This window comes from Peromyscus leucopus, chromosome 20 (genome assembly GCF_004664715.2).
Source record: "Peromyscus leucopus breed LL Stock chromosome 20, UCI_PerLeu_2.1, whole genome shotgun sequence".
NCBI lineage: Eukaryota > Metazoa > Chordata > Mammalia > Rodentia > Cricetidae > Peromyscus > Peromyscus leucopus.
This window is the reverse complement of record NC_051080.1, coordinates 21,947,226-21,971,217: the sequence shown is the minus strand read 5'-3', so window position 1 is coordinate 21,971,217 and position 23,992 is coordinate 21,947,226. Positions and strand designations below refer to the sequence as shown.

The window sequence follows — 23,992 nt, the reverse complement described above, 5'->3', positions numbered from 1 at the left end:
GCCCACCCCATGCATCCCTTGCGGGGTCCCACTCCGGCGACTTGCAGTGTGCCGGCGGGCCAAGGGTTAAGCGCGGCGGGAGCCCCCGGCGCGGGGCAGCCGCGGGCCGGGAGTGCTTAGTCAGGATTCCGATTTCCTGCCGAAGTGTTTGGATTTCCTGCAGCCCGCGCCCGCCGCCGCCGAGAGCGGGATCGAGCGAGCGGCTCGCGTCGCCGGCCTCCTCCCCCTCGGCACATGGTCGCCCGCCCCTTCCTGCGCCGCGCTCCGCTCCCGCGCCTCGCCCGGCCCTGCCGCGCCCGCGATGGAATAATGCCCAGCGGCCCGCCCGGTCCCGGTGAGTGGCAAGGCGGCGGGGCGGCGGGACGGGCGCGGAGGGGCGCTGCACGGCCACCCGCACCCCTGCGGGCTCTGGGTGTCCTTTTCCTCCCGGAGAGCACCGGCGCGGGGTCTGGGGGCGTGTGGGGCGCGCAGCCGGCTCTGCGGGGTTGGCCAGGCCGCCCAGGGGCTCCGCATCCGCAGCGCTGGAGCGCGCGTTCCCCTGCTCTGCGGTGGCGACCCGGGTTGGGGGGATGCGCCCGGGGCGCAATGCACCCATTCCTGGACGAGGCCCGGACAGCTGCCGGGGCGCTCTCCCCGTCCGTGGGGACGCTCTCCCGGTCCGTGGGGGCGCTCTGTCGGTCCGCGGGGACGCTTTCCCGGTCCTCCTGGGCACTCTTCCCTGCTGTTGGGGCTCTCTCCTATTCCTCTCAGGCTCTCTCCCAGCCCGCTGGGGCGCTCTCCTCCTCCTCCCCGGCACTTTCCCGGTTCTCCGGTGCTCTCTTTCCGCGCCGATTCAAGGCGCGGGCACTCACCGCTGCATTGTCTCCGGCGCAGTGGAGGAAAGTTCCCCTTGGCGCGGGACCCGGCCTGGACATGGCGCTGCCAGGCAGGCCCCAGACCACTTACTTAAAGCAAAAGAAATCGAGGGGGGTTGGTAATCCCACTTGGGAGCTGGGAAATGCCTTATGTCTTCCTCTTGTACCATTTGGGGACCTGCTGATTTTTATATGAGCGACAGTAAGTTTAAAGAAAAAAGAAACTCGCTGGTATCTGATTTTCTGCTGTTTGATTTATCCGGAGACATCATCCCGTACACTCGTAAGGCGAGTTCTTTTTATCATGGAGAGGCTTAGCCAAGTCTAGACCATCATTAACTTGACCTTAGCCTTAGCTGTACAGTTCCAAAAGACCACTTTTGTTGTTGTTCATCTACTCCATCAGGTTGTTTTAGCAGAATTGATTCTGGAATAGCCGCGGTACAGGATTGCTGAGTAATGTTTTGAGATTGTAAAACACAGAATTTAATTTTTAGGCCAATTTCATGTCTGTTCTAACCTGAATGGTCAGGTCTTCTTGCTGGGCCTTTGGAAGGCCCCTGTGTAGGGCCATGGGGTGAGTGGGGGGGGGCGGTCCCGTAGAGAAGAAAAGAATCTCAGAAAACAACTGTCTCCACTTTTCTTTAACTTGGAATGGAAGCGGTTCAAACAGGTTACCTGTCTTGTCAAAGGGCACATGACCACTTGGTGGCCTAGCCAGGAATAGCTAGCTAGCTTCCAATTCTCTAAACTCTGGGGCCTGGGCTGCTCTGACTGTATCAGATTATGATCGGGCCAGCCATGAACCAGACGTGGAATTGTCTTTCAACCCTCTCCACATTAGCGCCTTCTCTGGTTCGCTTATCTGTTATTGCCGCTGTTTTTGAGATACGCAGTTATCTGAAAGAATGTATTTTGTGATAAGGCATTTCTAAATTACCCTATTCAAAAATGCATAATGATTTTTAGTGCGTTGTATCCTGGCTTAAAAAAATAAAACATTACCCAACTTCTCCTGTTTACTGACCCAAGTGGATTTGCCATTCAGCTCTCAAATGGATTTGAAATATACAATTGTAGTTATTATGTGTGTTGGTGGAGGGAGGAGGTTGTGTTTTTCTTTATTCTCTCCTTTTTGTTGAAAACATACAAACTCCCCAGACTCCAAAAGGACAGTGTCTTGACACACACTGTGCTGTGAGATTTTCAGAAGTCTTGATTTTGAATCCTCCTCTTGCTGTGAGCTCGGCCAGCCCACCTCTTTTCCTCCTCATGAAAGCTGAGTGGCTGGCTCTTCATTTTTAGTATGTGATAATGTCGGGAGAGAAAGGACTTCCTCGCAATCTTGCCATTTGGTGAAGGAAATTGAAATTCCTTCCACCTCTCCAGTCCTCCCCACCCACAGCAAGCCAGATTTCCAAAACCCAAGTGAGCCCTGCAGGCCCCGAGATGAATGTGTGCATTCAAGCTGAGCCCTCCTGGTGCAGACCCTCCTCCCAGCTGGCTGCTTCGTGTTGCACCCAGGTGGCTGTGGTCTAGAGGAAAAAGAGAACTCTCCTCTTACCTGTGCTGTTCATGTATTATCCCTACTATGGTCTCAGTTGTATCTGATGGGATCTTCCCTTTTCATTTTCTCCTCCCCTGTTCTTTTTCTAGAAGTCTGCACAAACAGTTCCTACCTAAGCAGTGCTGACAGCGACAGCTAGCACTTTTTGAGCACTTGTATGCTCTAGACTTGTTACAAGGACCAAGGAAGTATTGGGGAGATGGCTCAGTTGGAAAGAGTGTTTGCTTTATAAGCACAAAGTCCCGAGTTCAAATCCCTGGAACTCATGTAAAAAAAAACCAGGCACCCTGGCTCAGCACTGTGATTTCTTGAGCTTGCTGGCATGCACTAGCCTAGCTCTAGGTACAATGAGAAACCCTGTCTGACCGCAGTGTTCACTCATGGGTACATGCATGCAGGCACGTACACACACACACACACACACACACACACACACACACACACACACACACACAGTGTTCCCCCAGAGAGGGGACTCCTTGGGAGCCTTTCCCAGAAAGGACAGCCTTCCTCAAATTCATCTGGATTGAGTCATTCTTTCTTGTATCCAGTAAACACTTGCTAAGTGGCTCCATTGTGGGAGGTACTAATCATGCAAAGATGAATAGAACCCTGTTCTCAAGGACTCTGATTTTCAGCCCCGTCTTTCATTGTCAGGATTATATTCTTTCATTTAATTAATCAAGCCCACAACCATGTATTGAGCACCTGCTCTATGCTAAGCCTTGCCATGGAGTCCCTATGATACAGTGATGAACAAGATGGATGGAGCCCCACCCTCCTGGTGCTTGCATTCCACTAAAAGAGATTGGCATCCAGGATGAAGCTGGTAACTTCTAAGTAGGCCTGAGAACTTGTAGGATGTAAGTCCTACCCCCCACCCCCAGGAAATCAAAGAATAAAGCCAAGGATGGGAATACAATGTTGACTCTTGGTTTACCAGGGAAAGCCAGGTCTGAGGCTGGAAAGTAGAGAAGGAAGGAGATAAACAGAGAGGATGTGGGGGAGAGGATGTCGGGGAAGGACATTCTGAGGAGATGGGTAGGAATATACAAAATCTTCCATACGCAGGAGGGCTCCAAGTATTTCAGGGAGTGAGCAGAGTCAGGAGCAATGAGGAGCCCATTGCAAGTTGAGGTTGAAGAGTATTTTAGAGTCAAGTTCACACAGCTTGGAAATCCTCCCATCAAGTGTAAAGGGAGCATTGTTGAGTTGAGGCTCAGGAGTAGAATCTGACTGACATTGTTAAGAGACTGCTTCATGAAGGTCCTAGGGAGCAAAGAGTAGATGCAGCAAAGATGCATCAGGGTACCATTTTGCTATTCCAGGAAGGCAATGGTAGTGTAGACCAGAGTGGTAGCAGTGGAGGCAGGAAGGAGCTAGTGGGTCCCGGTCACGGCTTGAAGATAGAATTTATACGTGATGGATTATATAGAGATGATGTGGGCTGGTTGGGGGCAGGAGAAGACTCAAACTTGGGAGTCTTTGGATCTATCTCCAGCAGCCTGGGGCATGGTAGCATCCTATTAGAAACCAGAAAGAATGCAGGAGGAATTAGGTTTGTGGAGAAAAAGCTGGGTATTGACTATGCTGCGGCTGGCATCCATAGGAAGGTCTCTGGCAGATAGGAGGGCACAAGAACTTAAACTAAGAGAAGACAAGATGCCAAGGCTGGAGACATTGTTGTCAGCCTGAAGCTGAGCCACTGAAATGCTTACTATGATCATTTTTCTCAGCGTCTTTTATGTTATTCCCTGCCTGATGTGCTCTTCTATTGATGGCTGACTCCCATTTATCTCCTAAAATGCATCCATGTCTTTATCTCCTGGAAGATGCCTCTAACTTCCTGGCCCACTCAATCATTCTGCTCAACTGAACTTACCTTTTCTTCATACCTTAGGCCTATGAAACATTCAGACTGGCCTCACGACATAGTAAATACTAAAAGCAAATGTAAGCTTAAGAAATGTCAGCTATTCTTATTGACTACAGCGATAGGCGCGTAAATAAAAATAGTCTTTTTTTTATATGGTAAGTGTAGTGATCATATATTAGTTTATCTGTTGCTTCAGCAATAAAAGAAATGTCATAATTTAGCCGACAGAAATTTACCATCTTACAGCTATGGGAGTCTGAAAACTGCCTCAGTGTTCTCAAATCAAGGTGTTTTCTTTTTGGAAGCTCTAAAGCAATGGTTCTCAACCTGTGGGTCTCAACCCCTTTGAGGCTGCAGCATTAGGAAGGTTGAGAACCACTGCTCTAAAGAGAACTTTTTTGCTTTTCTTATTTTCCCCCAGCCTTAGAAGCGAAGCCTCCTGTGTACTTGGGCTCATGCCTTCAAAGTCAACAATGTCCACGTTAATTTTTATGCTGCCATCTTGATTCCTACTTTTGATTCTCTCTCCTACTCTTTAGGACCCTTTAAGTGTTTGCATTGGGCTGTGTGTGTAATCTCAGCTGCTGACCCTAGGTTTGTTTTTCCCCTAGCCAAGGCTAACCTTGAACCCGTTTGTGGCTGAGGCTGACCTTGGACTTCTGATGTTCCTGCTTCTGTCCTATAAGTTTGAGGATTACAGTTGGGATTATGAGTGTATGTCACCACATCTGGTTTATGGAGTGCTGTGGCTAGAACCCAGGACTTCATGCCTGCTAGGCAAGCATCAACATCGCCAGCCCCACAGTCCTTATAAGATGGGCTGATTGGTGACGTTGCTTCTTCCTTCAGCCATTAGTCCTTTTTGCCATATAACTGAGCATGTTCCCAGGATGCCTCTGGGATTGGTAGGGGAGGTGCTGTGGGTGGTCAGGGGAGAGACTGCTAACCCAGCAAGTAAGGCAGGTCATGGACATTTCCTGTGACACTAGTGATGAATGTTTAGTCCTTCCTCTGTACTCTGCTGTGGGGAGTTAGGCCTGATGGTTTCCTTTCAACCCTTCTTATCCTGCCTCAACAGTGAATTAAATTGTCAGCCATAAGAGAGTCCTCCCAGCTCACCTGTCCTCACACCCTCTCCCCAAAATGGTTAGCTGGGAGTAGGGGACTGTTCCTCTCTTTGAAGGTTGGTTTATGATTCATTTCTCAGCACTTCATAAAGCCCTTTTGTACAGCTAAAACCTCGGTTTCCAAGTCATAGCTAGTGTCCCCAACATGAGTCAGCCCTGTCCCCAAAGGCATAAGAGAGGTCAGGAAAGAACCTGTGTTGGACCAGGACAAATATGTCTGAAGCCTTAGGGGAAACACTAACAGAGGGCCCAGCCTGCTAGCAGTGCATGGGTGGGTGGCCTCATTGTCTGAGAGCAAGAGACTCAGCCATGATGTGTTGTGCAGCCACGTTGCTGTTAGGGGGTAATTAGGACCAGATTTCAGCAGGCTTTCAGTTAGAGAAAATGGGCTCCTGTCCCAAATACTCCTGGAAACCAGACACTTTCCTGAAACCATGTAAGCACTTTGGAGAGCCACATTAACTCCATTGGCCTCCAGCATGCTGGGCTGTACAGCTGAAGTCATTGGCTATCTGAGGTTCTTCTTCATCTCTGATATTCCCACCCCCATCTCCCCACCCTTGTCCCCACAAAAAAACGCCAGGAGTCTTGTAGTAGTATTTCTGGTGTTTCCTCTTCTTCCTCTGCCTCCAGCCAGGAAGTATGAAGGTGCTCGAAGACTTGGAAAAACAGGAGTGAGCAGGTTTAGTCTTGCCTAGGGGTGCAGTTGGAGTCTGGTTTGGGATGAAGAAGCTCACACCTCACGGTACTTCCTCCAGATGAGGCAGGAGTTCTGCAGAAGCAGACTCTGGCGTATCTCCACGGGCAGGACGGGAAAAGGGATGTCAAGAGGGCAACTGTACCCATTCCGGAAATGCCCACGCTTCCCTACCCTACTCAAAGCTGAGCATGAAGTTTTGGTCAGAGCTCCTCTGGCTTCCTAAAATCCTGCATGTGTGGAATATCCTGTGTGCATGTTTCACTGAGGTTCTGTTTTTCTTTGTGGGTAGAATGTAAAAAGAATGCTTAGTTAGGCTTTGTAGTTGTCCCCGAGTTCTATGACCATCACTGAATCAGGATGGCCGGAGGGAATGGTTACCAGTAGACTCAGGGCTCCACTCCTGACCCTGCTGCCCCTCTACTGCCCCTGCTGCACTAACTATACAGACTTGACTGGCATAACATAGGAAGAGCATAAGGGGAACCCCTACAGGGCTTTGCTGCGGCCATCTTTAGGGAAACTTTTCACTTGGTTGTTTTCCTAAAACATCGGACATTTTGAAGGGGATTGGTGGTAGGAGCGAGACTCCAATTTTATGTGCGGCCCTGAGCAGAGAGGAGGTAGAGTTAGACGCACTGGCTCACACTGGTCAGCTATGGTGCTTTGCTTGTAGAATATGCCATCCTTAAGTTTTCCGTTTTAATGACTGTTCATGTCACTTCTAGAAACTCTTCTTGGTTCTTTTTCGGGTTATCCCTGAAGGGCTAGGGAGATGGCCCAGGCTAAAAAGTGCTTACTGTTCAAGCTATCCTTGCTTTTTATCCTTGGATCCTGCTCCTTCCTTAGGGCTTCTCTTTTCTGTTTGCATCACTTCAAACATGCTGATATTCACTTTCAGACTGACCTGTGATGCTCACTCTGGATTATTTACTTCTTCTATTTGTGGTGTGTTCTGGTTTGGAGACATGGTGGTTTGTGCCCAGGAGGCCCTCCCCTATCCTGTGTATCAGAGGTGTCTGTCTCTATGGAGTGGCTTCATGCTTCTGCAGTAGCCCTAAGCTTTCTTGGGTCCTTGACTATTTCTGCCAGAGCTTCTGGGATGAACATTTGATCACTAGATCCTTGGTACAAGAAGCTTTCCACACCCAGAGTGTTCAGTATTTGCATGGGAGTCATATCCCTTACTCCAGATCCCAAGGCAGTGGTTCTCAACCTGTGGGTTGTGACTTACTTGGTAGTGGTGGTGGTGGTATGTTGTCAAACAACCCTTTCACAGGAGTTGAATATCAGATATCCTGCATATCAGATATTTACATTATGATTCACAACAGTAGCAAGATTAGTTATGAAGTAGCAATGATGTAGTCGCAAGTTTTCCTGTGTCCCACCTGATCCCGCAGCCGCTTGGACCCACGTAAACACACAGAGGCTTATATTACTTACAAACTGTATGGCCTATGGGTCAGCTTATATTAGCTAGCTCTTTCAACTTAATTCAACCCATTCCTATTAATCTATATGTCGCCACGTGGCTGTGGCATTACCAGTTTGCTGGCATCTTGTTGCTCCTTGAGTGGCAGTTGGTGTCTCTCTCTTTCTCTCTCGACTCCACCCTTCTTCTCTCTGTATCTCTGCTTGGATTTCCTGCCTGGCTGTAAGTTTTCTTGCCACAGGCCAAAACAGCTTTATTTATTATCCAATGGGAGCCACACATATTCACAGCATACAGAAAGACATCCCACAGCACAACAAGAATAATTTCATGATTACCACAGCATGAGGAACTATACTGAAGGGTTACAACATTAGGAAGGTGGAGAACCATTGCCCTAAGACTTTCTTGCCACTTCTCTGGACAGATGGGAAAAAAAAAAATCACTCAGGCCTTCTTTTCAGAGAAGACTTTGACCTTTATGGGGCCCTGGCTTTGTAAAGAGGTCTCAGCTTTCATTTCCTTCTGGTAGGTACCAAGTTGGAATCAGGTGGCTTAGGTCATTCAAACTTCTTAAGAGGATTGGAGAAGAAAGAGCCTTCATGAAGATGTAAAAATTGCAATTTCAAGAAAAGAGAACCAGGATCTATATGAGCACATTAGCAATGAAAGTTTGGCTTCAGGGATGGGGAGGCAGTTGGTAGTGTGTTTGTCTAGCATGGATAAAGCCCTGGGTCAAATCTGTAGTATTCTGTGAACTTACTATGGTGGTGTACACATGTAATATCATTGGATGGTAGAAACAGGAACAGTCCAAGGTCATCCTATCAGGTTTGAAGATAGCCTGGGCTACATGCAAACCTATCTCAAAAAAAAAAAAAAAAAAAAAAGGTTGAATTCAGATAGCAAGTATTTACTGAGCTTGCTCTTATGTTCATCTGCTGTAGGTACTTACTCCTGGTTAAGGAGGGAACCTGGTTAAGGAGGGACCCTGTAACCTTCAGTGTCTAGCATTGCCTAGTGGTGAGGAATAAAACTGTCTTAGGAGAAAGAAGGAGGTGGGGTGGGGGTACAGAAGACAGATACAAAGGGCATAAGATAATAAAAAAAAAATTACTAAATTAAGACTGGGAATTCTGAATTCTAGTCTAGGAATTGAAACTGATTAAGGATAGTAGCTCTTGCCTGGATTCACCTTCCTTGCCAGATTATAGTGGGGTAGTGGACATGGGGAGAGGGGGGACTGTGTCGGTTAGTTTCAGAGCTCGTTCAGTCAAATAAGGGCCATTCCCTGGTGTGCTGTCAGCAGCTGGATTTGGAGGAGCTGAGCCAGCTCTTGTGGCCCACTTCCTCTGTAACTTCCACTGGGATTCCACAAATGAGTGCTGAGCTGCCACTGAGAGCCATTACAGGGTGGAATCAATGCATTTAGTGAGCTTTGACCCACTGTTATCTCGGCCTGCTCCTCTGAGTGGTGGGCTTCATGTACTCAAGTGGCCTGTCCTTCTGGCAGGTCATTGGTCTTGCCTAAGGTGATTGGCTGAGTGGAGAATGTTCTTCATGATGCCATGGGAAACTCCTGGACTTGGAGGCAATGATGATGGATAATGGTACTTGTGTGTGGATGTTTGTCCAGCAGTGTCCTAAGCAGTTTCTCTCTATAACTCATTCACTCTCCATCATAACCCTTTGAAGAAATAAGGTATTCATCCTTGTAAACACAGGATGACTGGGATATATTAGCTTCCTCAAGGTCATATGGCTAGTAAGTGGCAAGACTTTAAGCAAGGCCATCTGAGCTCAGTACCCACACTCCGTATGATACGGTTCCTAAAGATATGAATCATGTCCTGATTCCTCATATGACCCAGCAGGGTGCATCCTTAGCCTTTCTCATAGTCTCCCTGGGCTTTCATTTCCTTTTCTGTAAATAGTGAAAAAATCTCAGTTCTTTTTTTTTAAAGGGTGTTAATAAGCACTATATAAGGAAAGTGCCTGAGCTCCTGACACATGATTGGTTCAAGACAAAAGTGAGACAAGAGTCTTCATTTGCACGGTCCATAGGGAAAGGAAGCATGGGGAAGCTCCATTCAGTTTCAAGAGTTTTCCTGCATGTTTTGCTTTATGCTAGATTAGGACATGATGATGATGGCCATGTACCCAAGTACTTGGCAGGCAGGCAGAAGAGAAAGGTGTAATGTTGTAATGTTGAATCCATGTCCCCCAGACCCCCACAGAAGAGCTGGCAGAAAGCAGCCCTGAATTTGCAGGGCACAAGATGTCATTCCAGGGGCGTGATGGGGGAGAACTTGGTAATGGAGAGGTGCCATCTGCGCTCAGGGCAGGATTTCCATTAGTGGACAATAAAGAAGGAGAGTCCAGTCTGAAAAAAGGTGGATCAAATCCTGTGGTAGGAGTGCGCCAGTTATTTTGGGAAAGGTCTAAGTGTAGCATTATTTGCTCAAGGAGAAAGGTAAACCTCTTAGTTGAAATAACACTGCATTCAGGGCTGCCTCTGGAATTCAGTTGTCCCCACTATTTCCTGTCCCCCCACTATCACGGAACTCTTCATGTGGAAACTCAAACAGCAGCATCGTTATAGACCTTCCTGTAATAGCCTTTAGCAAGCTTCCTCTCCTAGGACAGTTACTTCCTCAGGCTTAAAATAGACTGGCAGAGGGGTGGAGGTGTGGGCTCTCTGTAGACTGCACCGTGTGCTGTGGCTTGGATGGGCTTTAATTGTGTGCTCTGGGGTTGGATTCTCTGGGTAGTGTTCTTGAGAGGTAGTGGAACTTTGAGGAGATGGGAAGTTGTGTGGGCAATAGGTGGGGTGGGATAGAGTTAGGGGGTGGGATGGGGAGCTGCCCTGGGAAGGTACTTCTGCCATGCCTGAAGAGGGTTGCTACAAAGGGAGCCAGCCTGGCTCCACCCAGTTCTCTTTGCTTCCTGGCTCAGAAATGAGACTGCTTGCTCTGACACCTGCTGTCACCATTGCTAGGCAGCATGTACCACCCACCACGAGGCCCTCATCAGAAATGTTCTGAGATACAAGTGTCACGTTCTTTTTTAACTTCTCAAAACTGAAAAGCTTCATATACCTCAAGCATTCTGTTGTAGCAACGAAACTTGCATTGATTAATTTTCTTGTGGCTGTAACCAACGCTTGACAAGGAGTAAGTAACTACTTTAATCTCAGCACTCGGGAGGCAGAGGCAGGCAGATCTCTGTGAGTTCAAGGCCAGCCTGGTCTACAGAGCGAGTTCCAGGACAGCCAGAACTGTTACACAGAGAAACCCTGTCTTGAAAAAAACAAGCAAACAAAAACATAAGTAACTTATTTAGCTATGCTTTGAGGGGACAGTCCACCATGGCAAGGGGAACACCATAGAGGCTTTGAGGTAGCTGATCACATTGCATACAGTCATAAAACAGGGAGAGATGAATGCTTAACTCACTTTCTCCTTTTCAGTCAATCCAAGACTGAGCCCATGGAATGGTTCTGTCCAAATTTAGTGTCTTTTTTTCTCACCTAAGTTAGCTTAAAATAGAAACTCCCTCAATGACATGACTAAAAGATTATAGATCTGTTGAGGTGGCAGTTAATATTAACGATCCCAAAAGTCTTAAGACATACTCTATGGGTACAGATATCTCGGAGGTGAGTGAGTGGGAAGACATAGCAGACACCAGTATCATTTCCCCATCTTTCTTGATGACAAAACACTGATCTTCAAAAGTCCACATTCCAGGGACTATTCAGGAGGCAAGTGAAGCTCCAGTCATTACCATGGTCTTGTCCCCTTGGCAGTGATTGGTTTGGGCATGGGCTTAGGACATAATTCTGGCCAATGCCTTCTGATGGAAAATTGGAAAGATGTAGGATTGGGGAAAGATCTTGTCCCATCTTAAAAAAGAAATTTCGGACTGGGGATTTAGGACTCAATTGCTAGAGCACTGCTTAGCATGCGTGAAACCCAGTGGTCATTCTCCAACTTGGTGCAGTGGAGCATGCTTGTAATCTCAGCATGGGGAGATGGAGGCTAGAGGATCAGGAGTTCTAGGTCATCCTCCCCTATACAGTGATCCTAAGGCCAGTCACAAAACAAAACAAATTAACAAACTTTTGTGTTACCATGAACTGTTTCATATAGCCATTGGGACAATGAGAAGGGTACCTAGCTTAGGGAGAACATTTTGAAGATGTCAGAGCAGAAGAATGGAAGGAATGAGACACTGGATATTTTATTTATTATATAATAATCTGCTACGTTAGCCCGCATCCCCCAAATCTTAATCAATTGGGTATGCTGATGCATGCCTTTATTCCCTGCAGAGGCAGATGGATATCTATGATTTGAAGGCCAGCTTGTCTCAAAACAAACAAACAAACAAACAAAAATAAAACCCCAAACTTAACTAACAACTTGATGGGACAGCCACTCTGCAGGTCTCCACTGCACTGTGTACATCTGTGTCTTTCCTGTCTCACTTTTCCACTTGAATTTTTCTTCCCCTCCCTTTGCCTTCCCCAGATGCCGCTGCCTCTCTGATGACGACTCAAATCCACTTCCTCTATGATGCCTTCTCTGACCCTTCTGGCTGCCGTTATCTTCTTGAATACCTCAACATTTGACACTCCCCTTCCTCCTTCTCTCCCCCTCCCTCTTTCTTTATTAAGTGCCTACTGAGTGCAGTTGTTGTGTTGTGCATTAGCGCCATCTCTGCCCATCTGGGATCTCCATGTTGATGCAGACATGCATGCACAAAGAGTAATGACCAGTGTGTTTTGTGTTGTCAGGCAAGCACATATAGTACCATGGGGTGCTTATTAAGAGGTACTGGGCCCTGCCTTGCAGGGAAGGTCAGAGAATCATTGCTAGGTATTATGTTTTGTTCTCTCTCTCTCTCTCTCTCTCTCTCTCTCTCTCTCTCTCTCTCTCTCTCTCTCTGTAAGAGAGAGATAGATGTATGTGGCATATGCACATATGAGTATGTGGCTGCACATGCCTCTGCAATCTGCACATGTGGAGGCCAAAACAGGGCATCAGGTATTGTTTCATTTATTCTTTATTCCTTTGAGACAGGGTCTCTCACTAAACCTGGAGCTTGTTATCTTTTCTTTCCAGCTAGGGGGGCAACCAGCAAGCTCCATCAATTCTCCCATCTCTGTCTCCCTTAGTGCTGGGGTTATAGGTAGGTGTGTGTGTGTGTGTGTGTGTGTGTATGTGTATGTGTGTGTGTGTATAGGACCAAGCCCAGCTTGTTTCATGGGTGCTGGGATCCCAACCCTTATCTTTATGCTTAAGCAGCCCATAAGTGCCCAGCCATCTCTCTAGCCCTTGAGCTAAATCTTTAAGAGTAAAAGGGAGATAGCTAGGAAAGAGCAGAAGGAAGGAAAAGAACATCTAGGTACAGAGATCAGTTGAAAGATGTTGATGATAGAAATTGATGGTTTGTCCTAGAAACTGTGAGGGACTTGGGATGGTTGTAGCCTGATGTTTTAAGCAAGGTGCCTTGGGGTTGGAGGGGGGTGGCAGGAGCCACATCCTGAAGCTTCGTGTTTAACTTGAAGACACTGAGAGCTTATGATGTGAGAACTGCAATATCACCTTTGGAAAAAGGCTCTGGGTACCTGCGATTGAATGGATCAAAGGGTTGAGGGCAAGAACTAAAAGAGACAATGCCAGTGAGGGTTCCCTGGTAGGGCGTGGGTAGGAAGAGAGAGAGGGAAGATGAATGAATAAGATGATGGTTGTCATGTGGACTGATTGGTTGGGGGTGTGAGGAGAGAAGGCGAGCCATGACTGAACTTTTTGGCTTGGTGAGATGGCATCATGCCTGTGTCTAGGACCTAAGACTGTAGCTTCCGTGGCTTCCTGGTCCCACCAGTGTCTGCATCCCCATAAGGGCTGTTCCTGGCCCCAGCAGAAGCAAGCCTGTGTTTTTCTACCTACACTGGTAGGTCTGAGGGTCCTGTGACAGGAACTGGAATTGTAATATGGATTTCTTAGTTATTCGTTCTGGTTTCCTTGGCTGAGGAGAAAGGCACCTTGCAGACTGCTCATCATCACTGCTTTTTCTCTGCTGCTCTTCTGCACATTCAACCACAAAGGAATACGTGGACTTCAGCACTCACTGTCCAGCCCCTCTGTCTGCCCCATAGTTCCTGTGCCAGGCTTCCATGTAGCTCCTGTAAACTGTCCAACTATTTCCTAACTCAGTGTTTGCCTCTTAGTCCATCCTTCAATCCACTGACTGTTAGTGGAGGTTCAAGCTTCAGATGGGGACACCTTCCCACCTAATGAGCATTGGACTCCATCCCATGCTTAGAGAGGGAGAAGATCAGGTAAAGAGGAAGTAGTTGGGTCTCACCACCTTCAGACCCAGGACCCTTGACACGTGCTCAGCGGAGTTCCCACCCTGTAGTGCAGCAGATGGGTAGTTTGTCTTTTATGATGACGTCTTTCTCTATTCTTCTTTGGCATCCTGTGTTTTGCTAAAGTTGAAAAGCTTGTGAGTTGTTGCTGAGGACTAGAAGGACTTGTGCCCTGGTGCTCAGGGATTTTCACATAGACATGGAAGGTAAACCTGTGCCTAGTGCTCTTCCCACGTGTGGACTTGTAACCAGACAATTGCGTGCTACCTCTTAGGGCAGGTTGCTTGGGTCCTGGTACCTTGTGTATCATGCTGAAGATGAGAGAGGCCCCAGGGGCTGCTGTCACTGGAGACAGTAAAAGCAGGTGTTTGTATAAGCGGAGCTGTGTGAGCTAGGCAGTGAAAAAGACAGGTGTTGCTCTTCAGAATTCCTTTCTTCCTAAAGCATCTTAATGGACAGAACGTGAATGTGTGGGATGTTCTCATCTTGGAATGGGTTTCGAGTTGGTTGGGGTAAGCTGAGTTCAGTGAGGATATTTTAAATTTCCCGTGTGAGGAGAGGCGCCATGTGAAGTATTTGCAGATGGCAGCCATTGTCAGCAGAGTGAGTGAGTGAGTAGCAGAAACAAGGCTTCTTGAGTGGTAGATGGCTGGGCTCACAGCCTGGCTTGTGATTGGCTGTTTGATGACCTGAGGAAAGTCTGAGGCTTCTCTGAGCTTTGGTTTTGTTTCCTTTCAAATGGAGCAAATCAAGCTTCTGGCTGTGGCAGAGGTAGGTGGAGAGTGCATGCCTGCTACCTGGGGACTAGGAGAAGGGGGAATGGTAGCTGCCTTCATGAGAGTTGGGCGATAGTTGCAGGTTGAATGATGCCCTTCCAAAAATGTATTTTTAAAGTCCTAATCCCTAGAGCCTTGGATTGTAAATTATGGAGAAATAAATTCACCAATGGAAATCAGGTTAAAATGAATTCATTGAATGTGTTGGATCCTTCCTTCTTTCCTTCCTTCCTTCTGTCGATCAACTCCATGCAAGCTAGTCATCAGAGAGGAGGGAGCCCACAATTGAGAAAATGCCTCCATAAGATCAAACTATAGGGCATATTTTTAATTAATGTTGATATGGGAGAGCCTAGCCCCATGTAGGGGTGTTGCCCCTTGGTAAGTGGTCCTGGGGTGTATAAGAAGACAAACTGAGCAAGCAAGGGGGAGCAAACTGATCAGCAACATTCTTCCATGGCTTCTGCTTCAGTTCCTGCCTCCAGGTTCTTGCCCCAACTTCCCTCAGTGATGGACTGTTACCTGGACGTATCAATGAAATAATAATCTTTCCAAATTGCTTTTGGTCATGGTGTTTTATCACAGCAATAGAAACCCTACCTAAGACATTGAGTTTGATAGGATGGTATGACTGGGAGGAGGTGGGGAGGGGAGAAGAAGAGAAAGCGCATTGGAAGAAGACAATGAAGAAGAGGAAGCCTCTGGCATCAGATGCTGGGGTGGTGTGACTCTCAGATAGGACTTCTGGTAGCTATCAAAAGCTAGGAAAAGACAAGGGAAGAGTCTCTCCTAAAGGCATCAAAGAGATCATGGCTCTGCCCACATCTTGATTTTGGAATTCTGGCCTTACAGAATTATGAAGGAGTGCATTTTTTTGTTGTTGTTTTAAAACACCCAATTTTTGGTGATTTATTATGGCACACTTAGACAACTAATATGGTGATGACAGTGATGATGATGGTGATGTTGGTGATGTTGATGGTGATGGTAGTGGTGGTGATAAAGATGATGATGATGATGATGATGATGGTAATGCTGCTTCTGATGATAAGGAGAACCGTAACAATGATAATAACAACCGTGATGGCAGTAATGATGGTGATGATGCAGACAGCCATGGCAATGGTGATGTTAAAAATCATCATGATGATTGGGCATCTGACCTAAGCATAAGAAAATTATCGCCTGTGTCTAACTGCAGCTGGCTTGTGACACTAATCCTGCTGGGATTTCTGTGGACACCATGTGATGGAAGCACTTAGTGAGAACTTTCTTGATGTTCTAGGAGGTAAGACATCGGCATCCCCTAGTCTGCAGGGTTAAGACATGTGAACTGCTCACAAGGCAAAGTGACTTCTGATGTGCTGTGGGACTCATGAAAGAGGGCTCCCAAATCTTCTCAGAGATGGTGAATGGCCTTTGACTAGGAGTGAAAGGCGTTTTGTGGCCAAGGGCAAAGACTGCCCAGGTACAGGCGAGTCAGCAGGGCCAGTGTGTGCAGACACTGTGGAAGAAGTTGGTGGTGGGGGATGGGAAGAGGGAGGTGGGCTTTGAAGGCAGAGCCAGCATGGACGTGAACAGGTGGGCAGGGGCAGGCCTGAGGAGACTCAGCTTTATCCTGTACCACAGCTGTGAGCTGTACCTTTAGAGAAGCCTTTTGCTGGGCCTATGGCACACCCTTTGGGCTCTCTGTGCAGGCACACTGGGAGAACACAGGAACTCAGTGGGACGCATACTGAGTTTTATCTATTTTTCTTTTGAATGTATTTTGCAGTATGTATTTGTGTGTCTGTGCACATTGGTGCAGGGTGGGGAGGTCAGAGGTCAATGTCACTGTGTCTTCTATTCTCTCTACCTTTTTTTTGGGGGGGGGGCGCGGAGCAGGATTACTCACTGAACTCAAAGCTTACTGACTGGTTATACTGGCTGACCAGCAAACTCCATCGATTCATCTGTCTCTGCCTGCCCAGTACCACGGTTTCAGACATGTGCCACCAAACCCAACTTTTTACACGGGTATTGCGTGTTTGAACTCAGGCCCTAAAGCTTGCTCAGCAGGCATGTTGCTGGCTGAGCCTTCTCCTCAGCCCCCAAACACAGATTGTAAATGATGGGAAAGTAACCCTGTGAGTCCTTCTCTGTCATGGAGGCAGTGTGATGTGGAACAAAGAACACAGATACAGCCATCAGAGTCCTGGCTGGCAGGCTGACTCTTTCTCTTGCTTTGTGCCTGTGGGTAGCTTCCTTTCTCTGAGACTCAGTTTCCTCTCTTTCAATCCATGCTCCTGGCATCCACTGAAGAGTATTTTGGAGACAGCTAAAAGAAGACTTGTGTGGCCCCTGGAAGACTCTGGATAAAGTTGCCTGTTCTCTCCCAGTCCTATCCAGACACAAGGCTCTAGACAAGGGCGTGTCAGTGTGCAAAATCCAGTTGTTAGAGGCAGAAAGAGTGAATAGAATTGGAAAGGTCTGCATTCTGTGTCTGGATGGCTTAAAAACGGCCCTCAGGCAGAGCAGCAAAGCTGGTTCCCCTTGACCTGGCCAGCTGAAATGTCCCCTTCCGTGCCCCTCTGCTGTTCTGCTCTTCACAGTGGTCCCTTGTCTTCTTCCTTACAGATTCTTAGACCTGGCTTAGTGTGAGGCACTGATGATAGCATTCTTACTGTTTATTATGTGGGTGACCAGGTTGCCATTTACTGATCCCTAAGATAAAATTGGGACCTCATCAAAACCTAGGCCATGTTGATGTTTCACTGTCTCTTCACCCTGCTGGCCTGTGGTCTCTTTAGGCTGACACTCTTTCATCTACCCTTGGTGCCCACCACCGGCTAGGTCTTGAGGAAGTAACTGAGTGAATCCAGCTCGTCCCTTTCATCACCTGCTGAGCAGGACATGGCATCGTTCCCAGACAGTGTCAGTGCTGATCCCAGCACATCCCTGGGAAGATTACATTGTTAAAATCCTCTAGCTACAAGGTGGGCCATGGGCTCTTTGAAAGGAAGAGCAAATACAGAGATGTGTGTGGTCTGAGTCAGCCACCTTGAAGGGCTCTTGGAGAGTGGAGTGCTCTCCAGGGCTTGTTGGTGTGGCAGAGACGTGTATGTGACTGACAAGAGAGGCAACCCTTGGCTGTTTGATTGGCAGGCTGCAAAAGAGGGCATTAAACTTCCTGGGCTGGAGATCTAGAGAGATCCAAACAGTGTCTGTAGGCATTGCTCTGTTGGGTTGGCTGTGTAGATCAGAGAACACATGGCCATAGGGATAGATGATATACAACCCTTCACATAAATCTCAGATCATACTTATTACTATCATCTGTTGTTTGAAATAGGCTCTTCTGTGTCACACATGATCTCCAACTCCCATCATCCTGCCTCTTCCTGAGTGCTGAGACTACAGGCATGAGCCCCCATACTCAAATACTCTTTATAGTGGATGTACAGGTTGTTTGCTTTTTTTTTTTTTCACTTATATCCTCGTCTAAATACTTACTTGTGATGAGTTGTTGGAGGTGGAATTGACGGGCCAAAGAACAGGCACATTTTCATGTGTGATGCATGCTTCTAAGTTGCTTTCAGGGAAGTTGACCAGCTCATGTCTTTAGAGCAGGGTTTTGAGGATATTCACATCTTCAAGTCCTTGTCAGCTCCAGGCACAATCAGGTACACTTTTCTTTGTATAATCAATAGGCCAAAGGTAAGTTTTTTTTATTTGCATTTTGAAATTTAATACATAATTTCTTAGGAAGTAGTATATGTATGTATGTACGGACTTCAATCATGCTTGCGAACTGGCCCAAGCCAATTGGAGCAATTTAGTTCTACTGCCTTCTATTGTAATTTTAAATAGATGTGGCTTCTAGAAACTGACTTTGCTGTTAGCTGTGAGCGCAAGCTGTTTGTTCAACCTCTGAGGCCCTCAGTGTCCTCATCTAGAAAGTGGCTGTGAGGAAATAGAGACATTATTATTTTTTTTTTTATTAAGAATAGTAGAAATAGCCAGGCGGTGGTGGCGCACTCCTTTAATCCCAGCACTCGGGAGGCAGAGCCAGGTGGATCTCTGTGAGTTCGAGGCCAGCCTGGTCTACAGAGCGAGATTCAGGAAAGGCCCAAAGCTACACAGAGAAACCCTGTCTCAAAAAAAAACAAAAAAACAAAAAAACAAAAAACAAAAAACAAAACAAAACAAACAAAAAAAAAGAATAGTAGAAATAAGCCATTTTGAAGAAACTAGGCTCGAACCTTTCTACTAAATGTTCAAAGTCCCCAAATCAAAGGTAATAGCTTATTTAAACCCAGGACCCCTGCCTCTAGCTCTCTCATCCCCTCTGGCTCTAGGCACCTTTGTGTGACTTGACATCATGACAGTCAGTTTCCAGGGCTTCTTTAGGGTAATGTAGGTCCTTCCTAAAAGGCTGACTCAAGGAAGAGAGCTTTGAGGACATAGAGAAGGAGGAAAGCAGAGGCTTTGTGGGGAATGATTGTGTATCTGAGGACTGTGGAGTGAGTCTGGACAGAGTTTGGGAGAAGCAGCAGAGAAGCCCAGATCAGGGAGGGGACAGGAAAACACCCTGTGGGACTCACACAGGCCAGAGAGCAGCAGTTGAGAAAGGCTGGCAAATGGAATCCTCAGGCAGGCCTTCCGTGGAATGCGCTGGCTCAAATCATTCAGCTTTTTTCTATGACACAGCCACATGTCCCTGAACTGCCACAGGTGTCTATCAATGACTCTGCCTCACCTTCCTCTTCGGCTTCATCTTCCTTCTTTCCTGCTTTCCTCCTTCCCTTTCTCCACCCCACAGCTGGTACATCTTCCCTTGGTGTTCTCCCTCTCTGCTCTCAGGCTGGTCCCCCTCTCTGCCCTTTCATATTGGTCTACTTGGGATGAGGGGAAGAATGTCTCTTCTCCTGAGCTGGAATACCCACGTTATGGGAGCTGTTTCTGAGCAGCCTGGTTCCTGGAGAGTGGACCTCACCCTGTCTGTTCCTCAGTGTACCTTCCTTGGCCAAGCTTTTCTTCAGATGATTGACACACCATCATAGGATGTTTTTGTTGTTCAAGATGCTTCTGTCTCCCTTAGTATCCTGTGGCCTTGTCAGAGCAAATCCTAGTGCAGTGTTATTTGAATCTACAGGTTCTGACATTAGTAGGCATTCAGATATAGTATTTGGGGGGCTATTCATGAGACCTTTCATAATTCAGTTCAGTCAACTATCATGGTACCATAGTAATAAAGCAACAGTATCTGCAGCAACAAAAAGTCCCCACAGTGTTTATAAAAATGTGAGGTTATTATTTTTTTTTCTTCTTCAAAATGGGTATTTCCAATTCCTTCAGTGGTCATACTCAAACATAGGCCTCTTCTGCTTTTGTGGCCTTAACACTTCTCATATTGTTCATTCCTTGGCAGAGGAGGAAATGCTGGAGGAGACACACCTACTTCTTAAAAGCCTGTTAATGACTTACACCATTTCCACCCTCCTCCTTGAACTCTGACCCATTATCACCCTCAGTTTCAAAGGAGTCTGGGAAATGTAGTCTGGAAACTTGAGTTGGCTGTAAAATCCGGTAGGTAAGGCCTGGTTGAAGGAGTGGGGATGTTTGGTGTGAAGAAGCAGAACTCCTTGGAAGTGATGCTTGTGATCAAGGTCATAGCTGTCCAACTCCTGCTCTAGAGGAGCTGAAATCCTGCCTGATCCAAGACACTGTGATGCTACTTGGTGATGAAGACACTCTGTAAGCAGTTGCTGGTGGGAAAGAAGGAGGGAGGCCATGGATGAAGTCAACCTCAACTCTGCTGTGCCAGTGACTAGGCCCTGTATTTATGATCTGTGACAATGACAATAACAACGTACATGCTCCAGACACTGATCTGTTCCATCCTTACTTATAATTACTCCTATTTCATAGGCGGGTGAACTGTAAATCCCTGAGCAGCAATTTTCCCAAGGTCACAGTTGAGGGACAGAGTTCAAGCTCAGGTTCCAGCAAGCTGGTGACACAGCTGCCATTCCTGTTGGTGTAAACCCAACACCAGATCTACCAGATGGATGATACTGCCACTGAGAGTCATAATTTATGTTACAAGGAATGAATGAAGTCACCTTTGGAACTCCACCTAATATTCTCATAGGAGCTGTGGTAATACTCTGAAACAAACCCAATGAAGCAGGTTATAATCAGCCCTGTTTACTGAGCTGATGAAGAAGTGAAGACTCAGAGAAGTGTTCTCTGAGGTCACACAGTAGGGAGGCCATTGAGGGTCCTGTCCACTCAGAAGCTTTTGGCTGCAAAGAGCAAGACTGGCTTAAAGGAGACAGGAGGGAAATGTACCAGTTCACAACTGTAGTTGCATAGGCCAAGCAATAGACTGTTTTGTTCCAGGAGGAAACACGCAACTCCCTTGAATTAGGATGGCTTTGTCAAGGGTTGGCATGACACACACACACATACATACAATTGATGTAGAATTGATGTAAAACTACCCATTAGTCTTATGGAAGCATACGGTTCAATGACATTGAGTCCATTCATAATGAGTGACTATCATTTCTGTACAGCGCCAAGATGTTTTCATCACCCTAAAGGAAGCCATGTACTCAGTCAACACACTTCATGGTCCCCTTTCCTTCTTGCAAACTCTGGCAACCACCAGTCAGCTTCCCATCTCTATGTATGTACCTTGGCTGGATGTTTCATGTGTATGGAATTGTCCATGTAAGATTTCATGTATGGCTTTCATTTAGCATCTTTCAGTATTAACATTCAAATGATCTACCCAATGGTACAGTATATGCCCAAAATCCTTTTGTTTGAATGTTTGTGTTGGTTTATTTCTTTGAGACAGGTTCCTGCTAGGTAACCTTTGGCTGCCTTGAATCACCATGTGCCCTCCATGCCTTTGTATAGTTCAATAATTCCATTGTGTGGGTAGATTGCGATGTTTATTCATTTACCAGGTGATGGACATCTACGCTAGTGCTACTTTTTGGCTGTCCTGGCAAGTGCTGCTGTGAACATTCATTTACAAGTGTTGGTTTGAGTGTATGTTTTCAATTCCTAGGGGGCATATGCCTGGGGTGGGATGGCTCAGCCATCAGGTAACTATGTTTAACTATTTTAACTATTTTTAACTATTTTAACTATTTTTAACTCGGGAGGAGCTGTCAGACCTTTGTAAAGTGGCTGAGCGATTTGACACTCCCACCTGCCAGCAGACCTTTGCCAAGACTCGCTATGTGCCCGTTTTCTTGTCTGCAGGATGTGAGGTGGCATGTCACTGTGGTGTGGCTTGCAGGTCCCTAATGACTTGTGCCTTTGCGCTGCTTCTCCTGTGCTTGCTGGCCATGTCAAGGAGCTTTAGGAAGGTGTGGTCAGGTAGGGGGCAGTGCAGCCTCCAGAGTAGCAGCCTCAGGGTTCCTGTGGATGTGTGGTTTTGAGGGGCAGAGAGTGAATGGCTGGCAGAATCTCAAAAAGGCAAAGGCTCAATGGTGTGGCCCTGGGCAGAGCTGAGACTGAAAGATGATCTTCAGGACGCCCCCCCCCCCCGCCCATCTACTGTTGGGGTTCCTTGTTGGCTATAGCCTTTTGCTACTAGGGGTAGGGAGCCCCTCTGTAGTTCTGAGGTCAGCTAAGGGCTGCTGTGGTGTGTTGGCCTCTTCCCTGAAGTTGGTTGTGAAATTGGCTACAGCCGGGTAGGATAATGCCTGTTTTATCATTGCCACCTGAGAGACACACAGAGCACATCCTTTCTAAAACAACTTCTATACCACTGAGAGAGAATTCTTTTTCTCTTTCGCTCTCTCCCCTCGCTCCTCTCTCCTACTTTCTTTTGGGTAAATTTTCTTTTCCCTCTCTAAGCCGGTACCATGCACTGTCTGGACACACATGGAATAGATAACTCAATGCTGCTGCAAAGAAAGTTCCAGACTGGATGTGCATTCAGATGCTAGCTTTTACTAGATCTGCCTGATGAGAGAGGCTTCCTCTCCCTGGGGCTGTGGTGCTGTGTTTGGGTATTGCCCACAGGCCAGTAGCCCACTTGAGGCAAGCTTGCCAGAAAACTCTTCTCTGTCTTCTGAAGAGCGCATACGCGAGCACACACATGCAGAGAGAGAGAGAGAGAGAGAGAGAGAGAGAGAGAGAGAGAGAGAGAGAGAGAGAGAGAGAGAGAGAGAGATTTTTTCCCCCTGACTACATCCCAAGAGCTCTGGAATGGAGCCATGGCTGAAACTCCATTCTTTCCTGCTTCCTATGGGTCAGCTTTGTCAGTCTGTAAATTCCACATCTTTTTTCCAATAAGGTAATGCTTGCTGATTCTATCTTCCAAGAGATGTCTAGGTAAGCCACCGGGCTTCCAGGTCTTCTGGCCAGGCCACTCCTTTTCACAGCAGTCCCAGCATGGAGGTGGGAGGGGCGAGGAAGGGCAGTTCTTCCAGCCTGTATCTCCTGCCAGATTGAGCCAGGGAAACGGCTCTGCAGAGGAAGCAGGCTGACGCTGGAATGTCCTGATCCAGCACATGAAGTCCTCAGTCAGGGCCCCTCGGGGAATCTGGAAACTACCCAGCTGCTTTTCTGCAGCTGGCCATAGGGAAGGGCCCTGCCACAGCTGTGTACCTTTCTTTGCACTTCATGTTAGGGTGTATATGCATCTGTCCATGCTTGTCCTGCAATTGGTGGCCTTTGGTTTTGGTATGCTCTCTCTCTCTCTCTCTCTCTCTCTCTCTCTCTCTCTCTCTCTCTCTCTCTCTCCCGTCTCTCTCCCCTCTCTCTCCCATTCCCATGAATGCTGAGCCAAGTACTTAACTAACTGGGCTACATTTCCAGTCCAGTTTCTTCCATTTTGCCAGGTAGTGATGCACTTGAGTCATAGTCATTCAAGATTTTTGTGAGATTGGAGTACCTGTCAAGCCAGGCTGCTAAGATGCTAACATGCCAGCTATGTCTCTGAAGTGCTTTCTGTTACAGGAATCCTCATAGTGCTTGTGAGGTGTAGATGGCCTGACTGATCCTTGCTTCTCTGCTGGCACATGAGATCCCAAGGAGCTAGTAACCCTTCCTTAGCTGGTAGCCAAGACCATATATGTTGACCCTCAGGGGGCTAATACTTCTTCCTTGATTAGATCCTTTTAATTCTTTGTCATTGGTGATAAGATCTTAGGGAAAGTGAGGAGACTAGGTTAATATCTAAGAGCACTTTGGTTTGCAGCAGGTTCTAGAAGATGGGGCCCTGTCATGGCATCCCACACTACACACAACTGCCAAGCAAGAGGCTTACAGGGACC

At 47.1% G+C, this 23,992-nt stretch overlaps 1 protein-coding gene across 9 annotated transcripts in view; it reads left to right on the top strand.

The window, feature by feature from the left end:
* The first annotated feature begins 239 nt into the window (after nucleotides 1-239).
* The window catches only part of Asap1 (ArfGAP with SH3 domain, ankyrin repeat and PH domain 1), a 311,987-nt gene continuing 288,234 nt past the window's right edge, over nucleotides 240-23,992 (top strand). For 8 of the 9 annotated variants that reach the window (XM_028876034.2, XM_028876031.2, XM_028876033.2 and 5 more), the window contains exon 1: nucleotides 242-334. The gene's annotated coding sequence lies outside the window, so the exon portion shown is untranslated. Of the gene's footprint in view, nucleotides 335-23,992 lie in introns of all 9 variants that reach the window. The other variant, XM_037197509.1, reaches the window with a different exon arrangement.